The sequence below is a fragment of the Molothrus ater genome, chromosome 9 (genome assembly GCF_012460135.2).
Source record: "Molothrus ater isolate BHLD 08-10-18 breed brown headed cowbird chromosome 9, BPBGC_Mater_1.1, whole genome shotgun sequence".
In the NCBI taxonomy this organism is placed as follows: Eukaryota; Metazoa; Chordata; class Aves; order Passeriformes; family Icteridae; genus Molothrus; species Molothrus ater.
The window spans coordinates 28,967,877-28,986,295 of record NC_050486.2 but is presented as its reverse complement, the minus strand read 5'-3'; positions in this window follow the sequence as shown (position 1 = coordinate 28,986,295).

Below are 18,419 nucleotides of genomic sequence, written 5' to 3'. Positions count from 1 at the left end.
CACTGGAGCAGCTGGATATGATCCATTACCATAACACAGATTTTTCTACATGCACATCGATAATTCCCAGCTGCCCTTATATATATATATATATATATATATTTAACAGTCAACTCTTCATTGATGAGTTCTAATAATTCTATTTGGAGGCTAAGGAAATAAATACACCTCACAGGCATTAGAATACACGACAGAAATGACTGTGTGGAATTAACAGTTGGTATCTGCCATGCTGGAATAATAGAGATGAGAGGGGCAATACATAAATACCAACACTGAAAATCACTTGGCAGCTATTGATGGTCTAACTGCCCTTATGTGGTCATGCAGAGATGTCTTTTTTTTTCCTTGTGAAAATACTGGAGTTTTTTGGATGCTGTAATTAGGGCTGGCAGGCAGCAACACAAGCCATCACCTCTTGCACTGTCACTAAGTGATAAATAGTGTGGGTATGCTGAGGAAGTTTCATCCCCAAAATCTGATCCTGTGGAGGCCCCGTTCAGCCCCGCACTCGGGATTTGGTTTTGTTAAATACACCCAAGGCTTGGGCCGGCCAGAGCTGCACTCTGTGGCACCAGTGCTTCAAACGCAGGATAACAACCAACTGCTAATGGCACTAATTAGGAGCCGTGGGACTGATTTATACCTTTTGTCACTGTACAAGCAGTGGACACGCTGAGGTTTGCAAGGATAACAATTATTGGTTCGGGTGATGATCTTTTCATCAAAGGCAGACAACTGATTTTTAACTGTCAGGAGTCAGAACTGGACTCAGGGAAAACGTTCCAGTGAGTGCAACCAACATTCCAAACACTTGTTCATAGTTCAGCTTTGAAAATAAATCCATAACCAAAAAAAGAGACAAAGTGGGAAGGTTGTGTGGCAGATTAAAACTCCAGTTTGATGATTATTTACATTATCTAAATGTATATATGATATTATTGATATACTATATAATTTATCTTTCAGAGACAGAAGTACCATTAATAGCACTAAGTGCTTCTCATCTGAGTATCTCAAATATTAGTGAGTGAAATATCTTTGTACTCTCTGCAGAGGTAATGAGAGCAGCTGATGATATTCTCAACACAAGTCTGTACCCAGATTATCCCTAAATTCTGTAGATATTGGAACAACAGCACACATTCCTCTCAGCCAGCCAGTTGTTTATTCTGAATTAGAGATGTGCACACAACGAGTATTACTGGGAGCACTGGCACAGCTGGGATTTGAATTCTGATTTTCCTCTTTCCTAAGATCTAAATTTTGCCACCTCATGTTTGGAAGTGTCAGTGTGCGTCCCCTGTGGTGGCCAGGAGCTTCTCCTGACAAACATCTCCCTCTGGAACAGCTTCACAACCATGGGAGAGAAGAAAAACACATCCCCAGTTCAAACGTATCCCACAAACACCTGCCTTGGCCAAAAGATGAAAATTCCCCAGCCTTCAGTTTCTTGTTCAGCATTGTTTGTGTGCAAGGCAGGACAGCCTCGAGGAAAAGAGCAGGATGTGTTTGAGGAGAGCAGGAAATGTGATAGTCTGGAAGCTCCAAGTACAAGATCCAATCTCTCTCCATGGATGGCAAGAGCATGTCAGATGTAATGGAATATTAAGAGAAGGAACCTCTTGCAGGCTCAGGGGACTTGAGTAAGGCAGCATTAAAAACTTTACTGCTATTAAATCTCGGGGAGCTGGAGATAATTTTGCTTTAGAGGAGCGTGGCTGCTGGTGTGGTTAAAAATGCTATCGAAAAATCCACTCAGGAGGAATCCCTCAATAAAACAGAAACAATTGGGGCTACATTGGAAGTTCCTGCTAAGGAAAACATCATTTGGCAGAGAAGATTGGAGAGGCTGCAGAGTGACAGCAGAAGTGGAGTTTTAGGACTGCAAACGGGAGCTGAGGGAAATGGTGGAAAGACTATTGAGACTTTATTAACTGCTACATTGGGGATCAGAAAAAATGCTCCCCACAGAGAGGGAAAAGCCTTTCCCAGAGCTCTGAAACATTTGGCATCAGCTGCCGTGCTAGGGAGAAGGATGAAACCATTCTTTTTTTACCTGAAAACCTGCAAATTGCACTCACAGAGCAGGTAATCAACAACAAAAAGACATTTCCTGCCAGCAAATGTTTTCATACAGGAGGTTTTATGCTCCGAGAAAATTGTGACGTGTACAAGTATCAAAGAAACTGAAATTTGGGTCACATATAAATTCTTAAAAGCTGCCTTCTTGTTTGATTACTGGGGAGCTAATGACACCACATTCCCTGACTCCTCCTGGATTCTGGCATTCAGCCACCAGCCTTGGTTAATCCTTCATCCAGTACGTCTTTCTTGCTAAGGACAAGGGGGGAAAATCAGTATATTTAGAAGAAAATAGAAATATTTGGATATATTTGGGTTTCTTTTTCCTAAATTAGATTTGACTGAAGACACAAAAGGCTGTAATTTTATTCCTCAAAAATTTGGCACTGACTGGGTACTTTTGTTAAAGGACAAGAAAGTGGAATTGATCTTTTTATTTGTTTGGATTTTTATTTTATTTTTGTGGCACTACTCAGTTTACTAAATACCCCAAAATGGGGTTAATATATGCTGAGCAGAGCATCCCTGAGAGCAGCCAGAAGGGAGAGAACACAGTGGTGAGAGGCAGTGAGGGAATTGGGAAGGAAAACCTGAGTTTTTAAAGAACTTTTTAAATGTCTGGACCTAGATCTCCTCTCTAAAAGCAGGAAGTTGCTGCTGGCACAGTGGGGTCTGGGGGATTTCCGTGGGGATTTGCTCTTCTCCGAGGTGCTGCTGTTCCTGGAGAACCCAATCCCTTCCTTGGCTCTGTCTGGGAGGAGTTTGGGCTTGTCCCCAAAGCCCTGCAGGGTTCCACAGATCCCTTGGGTCCCCAGGGCCCTCGAGGGGCCTCCTTTCCTTGAGGCTGAGCTGCCCCAAGAGCTGCACGTGCCTCATGGATGTCTCCTTCCATGGCTCATCCAGTGGAGATTCCCATTTCTGGGCACTGGGGAGCTGCTGACAAGGCAGAAAATGGTAGAAATTTCCCATTTTTAGATTCATTCATCTCATTTGCTGTCCTCAAAGTCTTACTGAGAATAAAGGAAAAATATCCTTGTCCTGTGCCTAGAACCAAGAATTCTACTATTTCAAAGATATTTTCTTTGAATTTTAGCAGGGAGAATGATCTTCCATGAACTCACATTGAAGATAAAGCTAAAGAAAGAACAGGATTTTTATCAAAATCCTGCTTCAAAGTAACCCTGCCCCTTTCCTGCTCCAGCTGTGAGATCCATAACATGAAGTATAAGCAGGGGACCCCATAACAGCTGTCACAGCATCTGAAGATTTCCTTCCTCAAAAGAAACCTACTCTGCTATGGAAACATAAAAAAACCCAGAAAGGCAATTTTAACAAAAAGAAAAGTCCTTTAATGAATTGCAAATAGACTGTAAATGAGCCCAGAAAAAAACTGATGGGGTGAACAAAGTACATAAAAATCCCCTGTGCATTCACTGTTTATAAATCAAGCTCTCACCCACCACGCCTGGAAAAGACATCCAAAGGAACAGATCAAATTACATAAAAGGTCAGGGAATGTAAAATACTGAACAGACTGTTATGGGATCATCTTTAATCTTCTCCACCACCTAAAAATTTGTAGGGAGGGGTAAATTATAGTAAATGAATTGAGGAAGCTAATGAGAATTTTGGATTATAAAGCCAAAATCAGGATGCATTTTGTTCATTCAGAAGCTCTGGCACTTGCTGGAAATTCTGTCCAGTCACTGAAGACATTTGGGAAAGTAAATTTTCTGCTTAATTTTTCTTAATGTACTATTGACTTAAAAAAACCCAACAAAGTTTGAAAGTGTTGGTGACATTATTTCATAGCCAGAACTGCTGATTTGGTTGTTGTGCAACTCCTTTGGGGTGCTGTTAGCACTATTTTAGGGTCACAAATCCCATTTTATTCCTGCATCCTGCCCACTCCAGGCAGCAGCTGAGGTAGGGGATTCTCAAATCAGGAGTTAGAGGAAGATATCCCATTCTGGCTGAATAATCATTTCTCTCTGTTTGGACACAAGAGAGTATGGTTTGATCCCCAGGTCTGAGTACTCAGAGCTCTTCCCACAGGGAGTAGAGGAGTTGTAGAGGAGGATCCCTCCTTCTCTCTGCTTTGTTCTTTCTCTTTGTTCTCTCACTTGTCATCACTAAAAAGAAATTCTTAATTTGAGCTTATGGAGCCCTGGTACAGTTGTAGAGAATCAGGAGTTGGGAGGTTTTATGTGCTGGGTTTCTATTGATAGAATGAGAGTCTCTGGCAGGTTACACTTGGTTTTGGTTTAATTTACTTGGGGTTACTTCCCTCAGGTCTTCTCAGTAACAAACCCCCTCTAATGAACCTTTTCTTTTATATTTTACATGTATTTTTTCTATAGGAGAGAAAATAAAAACTCCCTCCTTCATCCCAATCCACCTTTTGTTTTGGTGAGCTAGGTAAAAGTGAGATTTTCTCAGTTACCAGTGTCTAAATGTAACATCTCTTAGCTGTCACTTTATGATCACTTGAATGAAAAATCATTGAATCGCTTGAATCTAAAATCCATGGAATCAAAAGGGTCCCATTGCAATCTAAAGCATCAGGCCTGGGGTTGTGACAAGGTGGGAGGTGTTGCATACCAGGAAACAGAAGTACCTAAAAAAGAAAGCCTCTTCTTTGAAACCTGGATGGTTCAAAGAGACTCAAGATTCAGCATCCTTATTTTATGATGGTGAGTTCAGCAAAATCATGATCTTTATCTAAAATTTGTTACTTAGGTGCATCCTTCCACTGGATTTTTCTTTCTTAGAAATCTCTTAAATTGTCTGCTATTTATCTATTTTTTTCTGATGTATTTTCTTAATTTAAAAATTAACAAAATTAGCTCAAAATGAAACTCTGGCTTGGTTCTGCTGAAGATAGGATGAGGTCCCTGAATTCCCCTCCAAAGGGGACCTGAACTCCCCTGCAGGTCCCCTTCCAGTGTCCCAGTGTCCCTGCAGACTGTGACAGGTGATCCCAGCCACCCCTCCAGCAGCAGAATTCCAAAGGCACGTTCAGGACAAGCCTGGCTTGCCAAGCAGTCCTCTTGAATATGCCCAAGATATTTTAATTGGGATTTTTCCTCAGGAATTCCTTGTCCAGACACATTTTTATTGACATGTATTATTTGTGGGTGTGTTTTTATCCATCTGCATGCACAGCTGTGGATTTGCTCTGTGGGTGTCTCATGTTTTGCACTTAATGCTGGGAGCTTTTCATATTTTTTTTCTCTGGGAACATGCTGTGATAGCTCCAGTATTTCAAAGAGCATGCAATCCAAAATCTGTCAGGAGGAAATATTTCTTTAAGGAAGAAAATGTGTTTTTTGTTAACTTTCTCAATCTCTCATCCATTCAGCTCAGCGGTGAATGTACATCCAAGCTGTTGCTGGGCTTAGGGTGGGACTTCTTTTGATTCCACCTTTTTAAACAAGAGCTAACAAGAGGGATGTCAAAGTTTGGAGATGTTCCTTCCCCAAAAATAAAGTTTTAAAAGTTACAAATCAGACAACTGATTTATAACCATCCTTAATGAGTCACTCTTGGCCTTGCAAGGCAACAACATTTATTGTTTTGTCATATTAGTCAGGAGTGATTCTGCATGCCACAGGAAGACACTCAGGGAGAGGAATCCATGCAATTTCTATGGCATCAAAGCCTCGTGGGGGTTTCCAGGTGACTGAATTCAGATTTATTGTTGGTGAACTTGGCTCCCAGTGACCTATTTAATTCTAAATTAGCATCTCTATTGCAACGCTTAGCTCTTCCCTGTGCTTCCCAAACATTCACTAATTTGGTCTCACACCGAGCCTCAAACAGGAAACGGGATAATGAGGTGTGGGATCTTCTCTCTGTCCTTTTAACTGTACCGTTCTTAATGCCTGCCCTGTTCTGGGCCATGTAACAAAAGAAGACAAAGCCCATCAGTTTATTGGGAGAGAAAAGCAGCTGAGAGCAGCCCTGCCCCAGCCTTCACTCTGGGCACACAAACCCAACTGAGCAAAGCCATCCACAGGCACCAATGAACTACAATCTGTGGAGTTTTATCTTCTTTTTTTCTGCCAGGGTGGGGATTAAATGCACAAGATGGAATTTCTTGTTGGGACTCAGATGTTTGTTAGTTCTTATCTCTGTCACAGTCTCACAAACCCTGACTTCTGCAGCACTTCACTCTCACCAACTGAAAATGGAGCCCCATCTCTCTCTCTGCAAGGCCTTTTAAGGATAAACTGTCCAATTAAGAAATGACACCCGAGTTATTTTTAACCCAATAACCAACCATCCGTGGCCACAATGGGGACTTTTTATCCAATTACACAAAACCACCCAAACCCATGGAGAAGAAGGTGAAGAAGAAGGTGAAGAAGGACCAGTGTCTGCCCTAAAACCTCCATCTTGCTTTTTATATATCACTATATTCTAAACCCTTAAACTCTGAGTTTCCCACCATGTGGTCCCACACACTTCTATTCAAACTCTACACCCACAACCCCAGTTCTGTCATTCCATTTTGGAAGTTTTCCTCACAGCCTCAGGTCAATGCAGTGTTCTTCTCTTGGAGGTCAGTGCCTGGCAGCACAGAAAGTCTGAAATTCTCAGTAACCTCGGGCTCCAACAACAATCAACTGATTCTTCTCAAGTGCTCTGAGTTGGTCATGTTCCTTGAACCAAATTTTGATTCATTTAATAACATCCCTGCTGCTGGTCACCTTCTGCAGCTTAAAAAATAGTTTCTAAAGTGAACTTAAACCTGTGCTGAATATATGGAATATATCCACATTTTATCTGACAGTGCTTTGCAGCTCATCTGTATGTGACTCCAGAATTATGCTGTGTCTTGTACTGTGTCTGATGCACGATGAGAGATGTTTACAGTATTTTCAGATAAAAAAACTCCCTCATTAATAACAGATTTTGAACTGTGAGAAGTGTTAAAGATGAATAATTGCTTCCAGTCAAAAAAGTTTTGGAACACCTTGATTTTAAAATATCAGTTACCTTACCACCAAAAACAAAAACCAAAATAGATCTTTTTGGTGTGTCCTAATCCCTTTGGTAAGTTCAAAGTATAATTTTTCTACAGTTCTCTTTATCTTCATTCCTGTTTAAAAATTTGAATACCATTAAGGTCATGCTTCAGTCCAGAGAGGCTTGGATCTCCATTTTCCCCTCTCTGACTTCTTAGAGGAGCAGTAAGTACTATAAAATATTCTGTGCCATTCTAACTAATCACCCCTCTGGCATTCTGAGCAAATGCAGGTTAATGGTGAATCTTTTAATATTTCTATTAATTACATATATTATCCTAATAACTCTATTGTCAATTTTTCATTGCTAGGTAATGACTAGAGCTGGGTTAGCTGTTCACAACTACCCATGGATTTAAATGAAAGGAGGGCGTTTTGTTTGGTTGTGAATTTCCTGCTAGCAAAGCCTGATTCCTACAAGCATATTTGTTGCATGAAATTAATTTAGGGATGTTCTGTGTAGGTGTGATTGAGCAGAGGCAAATTCATCACTGCTGCTCTGGACAGGGGCATTTGCACAGGGTATGGAAAAAGGGCTGTGGTTACAGGAATTAATTTTGAAGTAGTTTTCAACCTGAGCATTTTATTACACATGACAGGAGTATGGATGGAAATGAGAACTCAGCTAGAGTATTGGGGTTTTTAGGGAGTCACTGAGCATTTGCTTAAATCCACAACTTGAAGTTCAGAGGAGGATGTCTGGGAAGGCTTCAGATTTGAGCACGACAGAGGGGAGGAAGGAGATGGAATAATTCAATCAGCCACAGTGATTCTTATTCTAATAAAGTTCCTGTTTGGAGGGGCAGGAAAGGGCTCCTGCCGCAATTGTCCGTGTGTTCCGGTGCCTCCCACCATAACGAGCTGCAACCAGAACTGCAGCCAATTCAATAGGACCTGTGCTCTGATGAGCCCACAGAAAGATCTGAACATAAGGATTGTTTCACAGAACCTGGGCAGCAATGAAGCTGAAAATATCGATTCATAAATTTCCCAGCAAGATGAGAGAAACTCTGCAGTCGTTCCCGAGAAGTTGATGAACATTTCCAGCCCCAAATACAATTCACTAATGGGAGTGTTTGTATGGAAAGGCAAAGAGACACAGAAAGGTTTTAATGTGGCAGTGTGTGAAGAAGCAGAGGAAAATGTCCTCAAGGAAACACTAACAGGAAAATTTTAAGGGAGGAATCCTAGGAAAAATCACAACACTTGGTTTGACTTTGAAAAGCCAGTGCAGCTGTCAGCACAGTCCAGGGGAGTGAGAAGTTACCCCAGGAAAGTGCTGAAAGACTGATGCAAGGAGAGCTGCAGGAACTCCCAGGTGTGAAAGGAAGGCTGTTAAAATGCCTTTTTTCCCCCTGAATTTAATTTCTCAGCCAGAAATGTACCAGGTAGATGAGGCAAAACAAAGCTGGGAGGCTGGCTGGAGTGTGAGGCAGCGGTGCTGGGAGCTGAGTGTGGATGTTGGATGATTTAAGGTCCCTTCCAAGCCAAGCACTCTGTGATTCCCTGATTCTCAGCTGCAGTGCTGTAGTAGTTGGATTTTAGGTGCCCTGATTGTGGCTTAGAAGTTGACAAACACATCTCAGACAGCTCCAGCTCGGCTGTCCCTGGATCTGGGGACAGGAGCTCGTCCCTGATGAGGAAGCAGAGAGACACCACCCCATGGATTGTCCTGAACAATGCCATGAGCCCTGGCCCAGGTGCCTCAGGCTCACTGGACATGTCAGTCATTCTCCTCATGGACAAGAGTTTTCCAGGCTTCCCATGGCTACTGGAAATCCCAAACAAATGTCAGGAGAAGCAGTAGGGCACTGGGTGAAGTGTAAAGGCAATAGGAAAGGGAAGAATCACAGTTCTTTCATATTTAAAATCGATTCAAATAGAGAAGTGGCGGTGATTTATAAACTTGAGGAAGGTTAGCCTTAATCTCCAGCTAGACGTTTTCATTGCCTGAGTAAACTTTGAGCTCCTCTGAGCTACAGAGGCAGGAATTTGGTATTAATGGAGACACTTGAGGCAGTTTTCTTAACTGAACCACCCACGGTGTCAAGGGGCTTTGCCAATGAGGCCTCACAAAATGGTTTGGCTGCTTAGGACAGCTCCAGTCCTGAGGGACCCTCTGTGCTGACAATTCAGCTGCTTCCCAAATCTAGGGAGAGTGCAGAAGGAAATATAACAAAGCAGAAAAGTGGAACAGCAAATGTGAATAATCACCAGAACTGTACCCCAGAGCTGAAGGAAATCACTGCAGGCTTGTAGGTGCAGTGTAAAGCTCCCAGTGCCCAGAGGTGGAACTAATAAACAAATATTTTTACTTTGCTTTACACATCTTTGCAGTCACACCCACAGGGTTAAAAAAAAAATTATTCTGCATCTAGATTTTGAGTGAATTCTCCCCAAAGTACATGCAGCAGATTTTTTCTTAGCTGCAACTTTCTTAGAGAACCAAGTAACATAAATGACTTTTAAAAAGCCAATTAAATGTATGATTGAATGTCATCCTTGCTGACTGCAGGCTTCATAAGGAACTGGAAATGTGAGGTATTTTTTTACCTAATATTGAACACAGTTAATTAAAAAGGTAAAGATTACATTTTGCTTCAGTTAATTTGAAATAGAGAACCTTCATTTAAACAATAAATTTCGGATTTTAGTTCTAGCAATTAATAGACCAAACTGTGTACTTAAGGTTTTATTATATTGATTCTAAAATAATTAGATTAGCAAACACATTGCAAATATATTATCTAAAACAAATAAGATTATCACCACGCTTTTTGTTATACAGCACAGCAATAAAACATATCACAGTGTAATCTAAGGCAATCTCATAAAGTTAATAGTCATGGAGCATATATTACATTCTTGTACTAAATGACAAAAGGCAGCATGAGCATCATGTGGACAGAGTTAAATAATTTGTAACAGTTGGGACACATCTCTGATGTTCAGCAGATAATTCAGCCCCACGTGTGTTTACAGGAGCATTTTGCAGCAGTCTCTGCCCCAACCTGGTTTTGTTTCCCAGCACACTTTCACATTCCTCCTTGCAAAGCAAATTGTAAAAAGTGTTCCAGCAGCAGCCTGGAAAGCCTTCGGGCTGTTTGAGAGGCCCTTTAAAAAGCATGACATTCAATCAGAGTTCAGCGAGGAAAGTTTTAATGAATAAACTTGGTAAATTAGAGAGCACCGCAGCAGAGTGATTAACTCTCATTTGTGCATCAGTGTTAAAATTAATTAAAATGTTGAAGCCGTAGGAGGCCAGGTCCCTCCTCCAGACCTGCCTTTGCCCTCGGAGCCAGGCCGGACCCAGCCGCGATTCATCTCCCCGGGGTGGAGCAGGGCAGAGAGAACAGCGCAGCCGGGACAAACGCGTTTGCCACGGCGCTGCTCTGCGGGGCGCTGCCGGCGGTGACACCATCGCACCGCACCGCGGGGACAGCGGCGGCTCCGGGGACACCTTCCCTGCCCAGGGCTTTGGTGGCACCGCAGGGGACAGAGGCGATTCCAGCGCCTGAGGTGTGCTGGATGGTGCCGCAGTGCCCAACAGGCTCTCTGGGCTTGCTCCAGTAAACTGGTGACTGGAAATTTCTGTGCCAAGTGTTTGATGCAACAATTTAATTTTATACTCATAGCTGTCACCACCGTTACTAACAGCCTTTCTCTGCATCAATTAATTACGTGAGAATTAGCTGAACTCTCTGAATATTAAAGAAAAAGGATTTATCTTAGGGCTTTGATGGCCACACATTTTAGCAAGCAATTTTGTGTGAAATCATAACATTACAATCCTACTTAAGAGAAGAAAACTTGTTCTCTTTCCAAAATCCTTTTAGATCCGTTTCCTTGAAGAACCATTTCTTCCTAGCCAGACCTTTTATGAGGTGGCTGTTTAACAAATCTGTGCTGGTTTGGAATTATAAATGACAGCCTATTTTATAAAGGGAAAAGTCTTCTTTGACAGCAGAACAATATCACATGAGTAACAAATGGCAAATTGTGTCATACAGCTGAACAGTTGTTTTCCCATGTTCACCAAGGGCCAGTTATTAATTTTACATTGGTCAGAATTAAGGATTTTGGAGAGATCCATCTGAAACAGAAAGTATGAAAAATTCCTGCTCAATGAAAATTACCATGATTCGCTGTAGATCTATATTCATAACTTTAAAACCTGGCAGTCTTTCCTATTTTTTTCCTCTATAGATTTCTTGTCAACAAGAGTGTCAGAGGTCAATGTCAGAATGCCCCTCTGGCACCCATTAACTATAACCAGAAAACTTGTTCACTATTGATCTACAATGTCTAAATATCTATTATGTTGGATATAAAAGGTGGTTTCACATCTTTCTAAAACAGATAATTCATACAGGCCAAGGGGTCAGGCCTGGTGATATATTATTGTTTCACTGTATCAGTGAAGTGCAGGAGGGGAGCAGGCCAGGAGAGTGTCACTGACCTCTTGGGGACACGTCCACCTTCCCCACCGCCACCTGGGAAGATGTTGTGGCTTTCTCAGTGCTCTGAAAGTCCTGAACAAGTCGTGTTTAACGTTTTATTTAACTATTTCATTATGTCTTTTTCATTCCCTGGGTATTTAGGTTTAATCCTGGTTTCCTTGGGAAAGTCGGAAATGCTCTTGGACCAAAATTTGGCTGGAGTCAAATATTTCCAGTTTCTAGAGGGAATCTCCTCAAGGACTTTTCTCAAGGACTGTTCCTGTCACGGCAGCCAGAGCTGAATCCCAAATCTGGGTGCAAGCCTCTGCCCCTGTCCCTGTCCCTGTCCCTGTCCCTGTCCCTGTCCCATGGTGCAGCTCGGTGTCTGTGGAGCTCTTCCCACCATGATGGCCACGCTGCCAGGGCTCTGGGTGTGCTGCAAGGGCAGTTTTACAGGAGCTGTGCACAAAAAGGGCACTGCCCCGTGGGTTTCAGTTGTCACAGCTCCGGTGACTTCGGCAGAGCAATGGCACTCGATGTCCACAGAGGCTCTGCCCCAGAGCATGTGTCAGGCTGTGGCCATAGCTCCCAAATCATGTGTTTTCTGCACAGACACTTGTGTAATATCACATGAATGATTTTGTTTGCTCATATCAACCCATCAAATTTATTGAGGCTCTTTTAATCCTCTCATTGTTTAACTACTGAGGTGCCTCTGCTCTGCTCAAGGCTCCAATGCAGAGCAGGCACAGCTGCATTTCTTTGTTCTGCTCTTCCTAGGGCAGAGCACAGAACACTGTGAGGGTGCAGGACACAATCCAGGGCTTGGATCCCCCCCAGTTCTGTGAATTCAGCCTTTGAGGCTCCATGGCACTTCCCAGCAGGCACCTTTTTCTTCTGCAGGATGAGCCCCATAATAAGCAAACCCTCTTTAGAAGGCAGCTGATACTCTACTCTTTAATGGAGTTTATGGCCTTCTAGCAAACCCTCCAAAATGGTTCATATTCTTCCAGGCTACACTTTTGAAGAAAGTAAATTGAGATGAATCATGCTAAGATGAGATAGTTAAAATGTCAGGCTCCATAAGTTTCAATGCATCCTTATAGCTCTGAACACTAAAATGCAACTGAACATTGGAATAAGGGAAACAAAAGAGAATCAGATAACTAGTTCTTATAGTGGGGAAAAAAGTAATTTCTGTCTGCGCTGCTACACCATGAAAATCCACATAGTACAGTTTTAGAGCTGTACCTTAAAAAAAACAATTGCAGTTTCTTTTTATCACTGGCCTTGGTTACACATCACTGCCTGCTCTACGGCACACTGGAATTGCAGAGTTTCTGAGGCAAACAGTACAGCAGCAGCTTTATTTCTGTTTACAAATGTTACCTGGGGGAAATGTGCCTGTACCTGTTGGATAAATTACAAATCATCAGCACTAAATGTGACCCACAACGGTGACATAGAGGGGAAGAGGGACTGTGGTCTGTACATATTTGGTGTTAGAGAGGAGGGAAGTGCCTGGTCAGTGCTGCTGGGTTAATCAGGTAATGAAATGAGGCTGCTGGACTCTTTAAACTTGAGCTGTGTGATGCTTCTTCATTCCTTTGCTGGACAACAGCCACTTCTTCATTTCTACTTTATCATAATACTTACAATCAGTTGAATTAACTACCATTATTAAGTGACTCACTGTAGGTATTGAACAGCACCAGAAATGCAGACCACCAGATTTGTGTCCAAAGGGCCTTCTGGGTTTATAGGATGCAGAGAAGCCTCACAGGCTGTGTGTGAGGCACCTCAGTCCAAGCCCAGAGGTGATGTTCAGCTGAGCTGACAGAAGGAAACCTTTGATAAGAACCAAGGACAAGGTTCTATTTCTAAATCAGGAGCAAGCCACTGCCCCAAACCCTCTGCTCCGCGTTCCTTTCCCAGGGCTTGGCTGGGACAGCTTTCCCTGCCCAGCTGGTGACACCAGGATGGGTTTCATCCTGCACCTAAACCCACTAGCCCTGATCACAACATGACCTTGAGCTGCTCCCAAGGCCATCAAAGCCTGGGGCAGGGTTTGGGTTTGTTGTAAGCAGATCCCAGAGCTGGGCATGCCAAGGCTTTAGGGATAACACCAGACACCAAATAGGGTCAGGAGAGACAACTGGGGTGTAACTGGAGCCCCTCACGCCGCTCTGGCTGCAACACAGATGGGCCAGAATGAAGGCTATCACTCCTAGTTTATAGCCATTAGCAATCATGATCTCCCTAATATGAAACAGAAATAATAGTATTATTAATAATAATATCAAACTGACACATTATTAGCCTCTACAGATGGCTCTATTCCTCCTAATAATTTTTATTTTTATTTAATGTTTGGAGATGCTGTAAAAAGGGACTAGTGCTTCCAAATGTGACCTCTGTGGGGTTTAAAACCTACTGAATCAGATGAGATATTAAAGCATTCAATGTAATGTATGACTTAAAGCTATGTTTTTAAAACTTTAATAGGAAATGTCTGATGCTTTAGATTACTATTTCTTGAAGCACAGTAGGCTGAAGAATTTGCTTCAGAGGGTCTCTTTATATCCAAGAAGAGGCACGGTGAGATTACACAGTATGTTCTTCCTTCACCATGCCTCTAAATAGATGTAAAGGAATGAACGTGTATTAATAATACATCATGTTTCTACTTTGTTTTATACTATTGTACATATGTTCTCACACCACAATCAACACTACCCTATTTAAATATCTCCAAGCAGTTCATTAAAGGAGGTGATTAACATCTGTCATGTGTTTTTTCCCTCCTCCTGTCTCCAAGGAGAGGAGGATGTTCAGTGGCAGGCCTGATTTTGGTTGGGATTTATTGTTTTTATGGGAGGCTTTTTAATTTTGCTGAGGTTTTATTTTATGACACACAACTACCTATTGGGATAAATGTTTGCAAAGGCAACTCCAAAAAAAAAAATAAAATCTGCTGAGCACTGAAGTGAAAGGGGGTGAGGTCTTAGTGGAGTGGATGAGGTTGGAGCCTGGGGCTGGTGTGTGGTGGGAATTCTGCCATGTCCTCACCTGGCCACTGGGAGATGGGAGAGAAGCCTTTGGCTGGGGGATGATCTTTAAGGCCCCTTCCAAGCCAACCATTCCAGGATTCCACGACGTGAGGAAGTGAAGGAGTGGCTGCTGTAGGAAGGCTGTGCCCCGAGAGCTTGTGGGCTGTCAGGGTATTGCCATTAGGCAGGTGAGGCTGTGCTAAGTTTTCTGTGAGCTTTCAAATATGTGAGGATCTGATGTAAGCCAATGTTTTCATGGGTATTTTCACCCTCAGCCAGATCATTGTGTGGGAAAGAGCAGAAATCAGATTAGTTACAGCATATTTCCTCACAGGATCTCTGAGCCTGGAATGACTGTGGTTTCCATTAGAGTCATTTTGCAGCATCATCTCCAGTGAGTTAAATTTTCCTAAGTTTTGCTTTCAGTTTTACTTACCTGTGGTAGCTGTCCAGGAAAAGCACATTCAGAGATTTCCTGAATGTCTACATCATCCCTGCAAGTTTTCATATGAACCACGAGACCACTGGTAGCTCTGAGTCATGAATTTATATCTGTCATAATATTTACTGATGCACCTGGCTCACATTGATTGTGTTCTGTGTGCTTTTCCAAAGAGAATTGGATGGCTTCTCCTTGCCAGTGTGGGTTTGTACCAGCTGCTTTCCAGGGACAAGCTGGTTGTTATTGTCTTTGCTGGGTTTGTGTTTCCAGTTTCCATCCCAGGAGGGAATTGTGAAGCCAGTTCTGTTCCACATTGAGGGGAGATGGGGAGGTCTGATCCTTTCCTTGGCTTCCCCAGTGCACAAACCCTTGGATTGTGGAAGTTTCCTGCAGCTCAGATACATCTGTGTATGGGAGAGATCCATATCCATCTGTGTATGGATCTGCCAGGGGAGGATGGGGGATTCAAGGAGAGGGAGAAGGTCTGTGTGTGCACACAAGCCATGAACACACACACAGAGCCTCACAAAGGTCCCAGTGGGGAACCCACACTAAAGGTTAATGCAGCCCCAGGCTGTAATTAGCCTTTTGCACAGAGTCTCCTTGTTGTGGAATCTCTCTTTATGAGGGTTTCAGGGCAATGAGCCACCAGTCCCCTCCCCCAGTGCCCCCAGTAAATCCCACTGGCAGGAAGCTGGTGGGGATGCTGGGCTTTGGGAGCAACGCTCAGGAGCAGTTCCTCCCCTCCAATGGCTCAGGCTCCCCTTGAGATCTCAGGGATTCCCAGCGGTAGAGAGAAGGAAAATGCCTTGCCCCATTTCATCTTTTTCTTTCCCCTGAGTAAAGGCTGGGGGGAAAACCTGCCCCCCAGTTTAGGATCTCACTGTCATGCCAGTTGGTGACAGCAAAATTGCCTCTTCATCAGCTGTATCTGATACCAGAGAGAGGATTGGCACTGCCCCATTGTAGTTCACACAAGGAAGGTTCCTCTTCACTGAAGTGCAAGAAATTAAAGGAATTAAAGAACACAGCAAATATTACAAACTCGATTCCATGCTGCTCATCCAAGTTCATCTTCCAAAATCACGTTTGCTGTTTGGGGGTGGCTGATGGTTGCAAGGCCCAGTGAGGGTTTATTGCAGCCATCAACTCTGTGGTGGCTGCTGGAGTCAACTCCTTGGGTCAGTGACATGGGCATGAAATTACATCGAGATATTTTGTTATGACCTGGGTTTGCAGATCTTGCATGTGTTGAAGTCAATACCACTATTGAATTTTCCCAAATGATTACCATTTATTTTGAAAATTCAAACAAAATATCTCCTCTGCCGAGCATGACCCGTTCAGGAATCTGTGTAACACCAGCGCACCACTAATGAATCCCAGCAGCAGCTCAAAGAGGCCAATATTTAGGGGAAAATCTGTAACACAGCAATGCAAAAACTAGAAGGGAATCAAAGTCCATTTGATTTGGTTTGGTGCTCTCGGTGCATGGAGGAGACAGGGAATCCCCAGCCCCACGGCAGAGTGGAGGGCTCTGTCCTGTCAGTGCTGAATGGAGTGACATCGGGCTGATAAACTGAGATAACGTTTTCAAAAGGCAAATCCCACAATACATTGAAGCCTCCTGGGAGCACGGGTAGGTGTTGTCAGCTCCACTGCAGGCACAAATGCGAACTCCCACCACTGGGATATGTAACAATTTGTAATGCAACAATTAACAGAAATATTGACATAAGTATGTGCTCAGCAGGGAGCTGGTATCTCATAGACTCTGCGGAGTGACTGTAACACAATGTATACAGTACCACATCAATTCTTAATGCAGCCTGGGCTCCTGGATCAATTACAGCTACCTAGATGTGTACCCAGCTCCTCGCACGGCGTGGCATAAAAAATAAACCTTCCCCTTCACATCAGCTCCTTTTACTTGCTTGTGGGGAAAGTATGTTATAAAAATGCATATTTTTTAACATGAAATACCCGTCAAATTGTATTACCGTCATTGCCAATTTCACAACTGGCAAACCGTGTTAAACATAAATCTGCAAAATTATAATTAGGAAAACATTTTGCGAGCCGTCCTCCTGGGGATTTGGAGGTTAGTGGCATTATAAATGCTGTGGGGTTTATAGTGTGTGTGATTCCCACTCCCCCAAAGCACACACACACGTCCACACGCGCTCTCCTCTTGTCCTCCAGCTCAACCAAAGTAAATAAGATATCCTCTGGCTGATGGAAACTCCACCAGCACTCTGTTAGTACCTTTTCATGCCAATTAAACACATTTTATACAGTCATAGTAGATGCTCCAGTGCCTGCGTAGTAGACTCCAGTAGAGCTCAACCAAACAACAGCCCAGCAAATGTGATGTGAGATACTTCGTGCAAGTTTCCCTCCTGGCTCTGTTTATAGCCACTTGAAAATTATTCCAATGGAAAAGGTTCATTGTGAGCGAGAAGGATTTATAAATAGGGAAGTGGAATTAGCCAACTTGCTTGCAGCTGATTGCTTTGGTAATATAGATCTCACTCTGCTTAATTTAAATTAATCCTTGCTGATTTAATGAAAACCCAGAAATGCTGACAGATACACTTAATGCATAAATATACATTTATTTATTAATGATAAGACGTTTTAGTTCGGTGTTGAGCTCATCCCTTCTTCTCATTCTCCACAAAGTCACTGTTTGCATTTGAGTTTTTACATGAGGAATTTTTGCATTTCCTTTTGATTATTTTGAAGGGACTTCATGGGGGAAATCTTCTTTCCCCTCACCCGGTGCACACGGACAAATTACACGATGGGATTTCATTCGAACACCTCGTTCTCATCGGGCGATAAATTTGAATTTACAACGGGGCCAAAAAGAAGCAGGATCAAACGGGGCCCTTGAAAGGCGGCGCTGGGTTATCGATTAACCTCGGGCTTTGCAGAGGGAGCACAAAAAGGCCCCGGTCCCTTTGAGCTCAGCCGTGCGGGGCCGGCAGGGCCCGGCCCGCTCCAGCCCCGGCTCCGTGTCTGGAGGCCCCACTGAGTTGTGAAATGAGCCCGGCTCCAGCACCTGCTCAGCCCCATTAGAGCCCCGAGGCTCCCCCAAGCCGCGTCTCCCCTTCCTAAAGAGGTGACATATATCCTGCCTTAAAGACAAGAGCACTATTACAAATCCCGGAATATAAATTACACTTTCATCTTTCTTTGGTTTTTCTTTCTTTTGCTTCAGTTTTCATTCCAGTATAAACTTTCCTGTCAAAAGGACATTTCTGATGTGTCAAATTCACCACTGTAATGAACAGGTTGACAAATGTTGAAGGTGAGCAGACATTTGGGTCTGCTGCAGCTGCCTGCAGCCAAGAGGAAACCATGACTTTCA